The sequence below is a fragment of the Corticium candelabrum genome, chromosome 13 (assembly GCF_963422355.1).
Source record: "Corticium candelabrum chromosome 13, ooCorCand1.1, whole genome shotgun sequence".
NCBI classification, from domain to species: Eukaryota; Metazoa; Porifera; class Homoscleromorpha; order Homosclerophorida; family Plakinidae; genus Corticium; species Corticium candelabrum.
Window position 1 is genome coordinate 1,453,984 of NC_085097.1, and position 5,617 is coordinate 1,459,600.

The 5,617-nt window shown below is 41.7% G+C and overlaps 1 long non-coding RNA gene across 1 annotated transcript; it reads right to left on the reverse strand.

The window, feature by feature from the left end:
• Positions 1-319: 319 nt before the first annotated feature.
• Positions 320-1,879, reverse strand: LOC134188939 (uncharacterized). Its single transcript, XR_009971410.1, has 3 exons — positions 1,536-1,879; positions 1,013-1,118; positions 320-424 (listed from the first exon to the last, which is right to left on the reverse strand). It is a non-coding gene; the product is annotated as an uncharacterized LOC134188939 (long non-coding RNA).
• Between the last annotated feature and the right edge of the window lie 3,738 nt (positions 1,880-5,617).

Sequence of the window (5,617 nt, forward strand, 5' to 3'; positions counted from 1 at the left end):
TGCGATGAAATATTAGTATTGTTAATGTGTCATTACTACATCTCACGCCCAATCTAACACTTAATTAGTTAAGAATGCAGGTGCACTGTCCGCTAACACTGGCGATAAGTGATCATATCAACTGGTACGCTAATTTACACGAGCGATAACAATGACCACACTACTGTAACCCTACAGCATGCGGTCGCCTAATTAATTAAATATGCTCACCTCCAATCGAAGTTCAAGGAGTGCTGGAATTTTTCATTAGCTAAAACAACAGCATTTCTTGTTAGAAATTCAATAGCGTAGGTTTTTATACGCATGCATGCAGACTTGCCTGTTTGAGAAGATGATTTTGACACGCAAAATTCTCCTCTTTCACGATCAGAGCAATATTTGCAGAAAATTTCGACTTCAAAGTTTCTTGTTTGCGAGAAAGTGCCTTGTACCATTAAAGAATGGTGATGTTTCCAATAGAAATATGTACCCGTACATATAAGTATAAATAATTAATTACTTGTTTAATTAAACACTAACTTTCAATTGTATCATCTGTGCATGGTGCAAATTTTGGGAACACACGCGAACATGCACAGACTTTAGAAGTGTATGGAATTTCGTTTAGAACATATTTGTTTGCAAGAAAATGCCATGCTTCAACGCCGTTTTGCTCAAATCTAAGAAACCCAATATTGCATATAACCGTACAGACGCTTGTTAGCTCTTACGAGTTAGTGATACAGCGGATACAGCGGTAACACACTGACACACACAACACACACACACACACACACACACACACACACACACACACACACACACACACACACACACACACTCACGCTTGTATGTTTTGCGCACACACAGAGGCTAGACTTTAGTTGATGGTTGTCTAGCTACGTAGTGAATTGTTTTTGTGCATGGACGGATTGAAATGAGTGACTTAGTAAAGCATTCGAAATATGATTAAAATTAAGATACATATATAATCAAAGAAATACACTGGCGGATTTAGCTATGACACACTTACCATTAGCTGTTTTTTTGAATGCACGCGATGCAAACGATGACGCAACATAAAAATTTCCGAGCGAAACGAAAAGACGTTTCCAAGCCATAGCGTGTCGGCATGGCACCTAACAGAGAGACAATCAATCCGACTTAGAGGTTATTACTTAAAATATAGTATTTGAATTTACAGCAATTAGTCACTAGTTCAAGAGACTACATCAGAATGGTAAGTCCCCCTGTGTAGTTCCGGGGACTGATTGCATCAGATTGTTACGTCCCTTGCGTAAATAGCTAAAAGTTGGCAAATGGCCATGATCTCTATCTGGTTAGTAAATCCTTCGATGTTGTGTACATAGCAGTAGTTAGACTTGATTTAATGGAGTGTACATGCACATTGCAACCAATGCCAAACATATTTTCAACTTCGTGGTCCTAGTTTACTTACAGCCTGATAGTTGACGTAATCGCAACATTGCACTAGGATATGCCGTGGAACGCAGGCTAAACGTTTGTCTACGTTGATACACAAGCTTGAATCTTACCTTATAGTATCTGAGAGCAGAAGCTATAGGACAGCCTGATAGACAGCAGGAGGTAGATCGTTGACCTGGGGACTCTTGCATAAGAAAGTTGCGTTCCTTGCGTCATTAATAGTTGGCACTTTACCATAATTTCTAATCAACAATCCTGTGATGTTGTGTACATAGCAGTAGTTAGGCTTAATTTAATGGAGTGTACATGCACATTGCAACCAATGCCAAACATATTTTTAACTTCGTGGTCCTAGTTTACTTACAGCCTGATAGTTGACGTAATCGCAACATTGCATTAGGATATGCCGTGGAACGCAGGCTAAACGTATGTCTACGTTATTACACAAGCTTGAATCTTACCTTAGCTAATATCTGAGAGCAGAAGCTAGGACAGCCTAGTAGACGACAAGAGCTCGTTTGACCCGGGAACTGATTACAACAGACTGTTAGTCCCTTTTCGTAAATAGGAGTTGGCAAATAGCCATGATCTCTAATCAGTAATCCGTTGATGTTGTGTACATAGCAGTAGTTAATTAATTAAGCTGGACATGCACATTGCAACCAATGCCAAACATAATTTCAACTTCGTGGTCATAGTTTACGTAAGTTACTTACAGCCTGATAGTACTGCATTAGGATATGCCGTGAAACGTATGTCTACGTTGATACACAAGCTTGAATCTTACCTTAGTATCTGAGAGCAGAAGCTAGGACAGCCTAGGATAACAGGAGGTAGATGGTGACACAGGGACTGATTGCATCAGAATGTGACGTCCCCTTGCGTAAATAGAAGTTGGCAAATGATGTACAGGGACTGTTTGGTCTCGATCAATTATCTCGCGCTTATTTGTTTCCCGAAATCGTTTAGCTTTGGGCTTAGTTGGTTTCGGCACCTGCGGAGACTAGTTGGTCGCGGGGACTATTTGGTTTCCAACTCTTGCAGCTGTACGAGACGGGCACGAACGACTTGACGATAGCCATGATAATTTTCACGCGCCTCGCAGACCTATCGATGAGCCGAAATCGAGTGCGACCTACTTCTTCTTCGTTTGTATTTGGCTTCATATGAATACCGAAGTCAGCACGACATTGTCGATCGCAATTTCGCGTGTCTGACGTTTCATTTTGATGCAATCTTGGCTCGTCTGGTAGCGGGCATTTCGAAAGTAGGTGGACTAAGAATCTCTTGTGGGTTACAAGGTTAACAAACATAATCTTGACAATTGAAGACTACGCAGCACGTGTAAAGATGTGCCTAAAGAGCATAAAATGCTGCGGCTAGGTGCAAGAACTGGCTGCAGATTTATGCATTGATCCTGCATGCATGGCATCGATCGATACCTAGGTAGGTGCACAGCGACGTACGTGTACTGTCTACGATCAGTTGCAACGAAGACAATCTACGTCGGGTGCGCACGACCAAAAGATCGGTGATGACTGTCAGAAGAGAAGAGAAAATGAGTGAATGTATTTCGAGAAACAAATGTATCTGACGTATATCACTTAATAAATTATTTGCACTTGTCTATCAGATGGGTATTGATGGTTGTTCTTTTGTTTGTTTGTTTGTTTGTTTTTTGTTTGTTTGTTTGTGTGTGTGTGTGTGTGTGTGTGTGTGTGTGTGTGTGTGTGTGTGTGTGTGTGTGTGTGTGTGTGTGTGTGTGTGTGTGTGTGTGTGTGTGTGTGTGTGTGTGTGTGTGTGTGTGTGTGTGTGTGTGTGTGTGTGTGTGTGTGTGTGTGACCCAGAAAAACCCAATCTTAAATACAATGCCAAGGCACACAAGAATAACCAAATAACACAGATATATTACAAAGGCAAAGAGAAACATTCAAAATTAAAATAACATTTGGCAACACTAGCACGTACGGTACGAAGAAAACAAGTAAATGACAGACAGACCGGCAATATTTACAGTCAGACATAGAGAGACAGCTGAGAGAGACATAGAGACAGACAGACTGACAAACAGACAGACAGATTGCAACGCTAACAAAATCACTATATAACAGCTCTATAGGGACGATTGAACTCACTTTTAAAGTTTGTCATTAGCTACTTTTAGTACTTAGCCTGTAATAGTGATCATGTTTGAAATAAACTACCATGCATTGACACTCAGCTAGATAGACATACATACATACATACATGATGATGGCATGTCCACTGATAACAGTGATGACTCTCTTTAGTGTCCTCTGTGTCTCTGGTGGGATTTAACACCTGCTTTTGAACGGCATTTCTTTCATACATACATACATACATACATACATACATACATTTTTTTACAAGGACCCTTAGGGCCCAGGTTACTGCAGACACTACTAAGTACTTGCTACGATACTTTCTACCATACTTTCTACGATACTTTCTACGATACTAGTATACAATCTACGATACTAGTATACAATTGAAACACTATCAGCAGTCACTGTCTATATGTAACTTCTTCTTTGCTTCTTGGACAGAACCTGACACTCCGGAGAGAGAGGCAATTGTATGTTAGTTCCTTGCCCAAGGGAACTTATGTATGTGGCCCTCCCGCACTTGGACTCTGACCCAAAGGTCCCGGATGTTGCCAATCTCCAACTGCACACTCTAACCAATTGAGCCACATACATACATACATACATACATACATACATACATTTTTTTGTTTGTTTACAAGGACCCTTAGGGCCCAGGTTAGATACTGCAATCACTATCTGCAATCTAACACCGCAATCTAACACCGCAATCTAACACTACTGTAGCAGAAGTCACTATCAGAAGTCACTATAATGTACTTCACTCTTGCTGTACTTGCCGTAGATACTTGCTGTAGACAGAACCTGACACTCCGGAGAGAGAGGCCCAAGGGAATTTATGTATGTGGCCCTCCCGCACTCGAACTCTGACCCAAAGGTCCCGGATGTTGCCAATCTCCAACTGCACACTCTAACCAATTGAGCCACATACATACATACATACATACATACATACATACATACATACATACATACATACATACATACATACATACATACATACATACATACATACATACATACATACATACATACATACATACATACATACATACATACATACATACATACATACATACATACATACAGACAGACAGACAGACAGACAGACAGACAGACAGACAGACAGACACACACACACACAGATTTAATTCAGTAAGCCGGTCTCATTTGCTGAACCAAGTGCTTACTACGTTTCCTGATATTGACAATCACGCTGCACTAGTGTACTCTGACATCAACCCACTAATCTATCTTCAGAGATCTCAGCTCTCAAGTAGGTGTGCACCAGGAAGACCCACTTGGTCCTGCTTTGCTATCAGTTGCAATGCAACCCATTTTGGAAGATCTACAGTCTCACAACAAAGAAGTTACGTCTTATTAGGCACATGTGATCTATAGTATACACAATGGCGATACTAACTTTACAAATTCTCGCCGCTCTCAAGCGGTGCGTTATTACGGATCGACTCTTACCCAATTTCCTGTGCGCGCACAGAAAGTTCTAAGAGTCTACTGGTTGGGTGGTCGAATGCATTCCTATGGGAAATTTTTCATTGCAGATCTGTATAGTCTTTCTCCCAATAAAGTCATGACCATGACTGCCACTTGCGGTCATATCACTATGGTGCACATAGCTCGACAACTCGGCGCCACTCACACCAAAAAGGCTATGAACATGGCTGCATACGGTGGCCATACACACGTCGTGCTATCGTGTTACAACTATGACAAGGTCAATCTCGACAAAGTCATAGAATGGGCCGCAGAATGTGATCACGAGGCACTTGTCCATTTATGTCGAGAATTGGGAGCGACCGATCTTGACTCGGCTATGTTATGGATCGCAAAGGTGGTCGTGAAAACTTCATGCGCCTGTTTCGTAATTGGGTGTCACTAATTTTGATCTACCCATGGCCTGGGCAGTAGAGGACGTCCGTGAAAGTGTAGTGGAACTATGTCGCGAATGGGGAGCCACCGCCGTCGACCAGGCTATGGTATTTGCCGTAAGCGGTGGCCACGTATCCATAGTTTGCCTGTGTCGCGATTGGGGTGCCCACGAGATC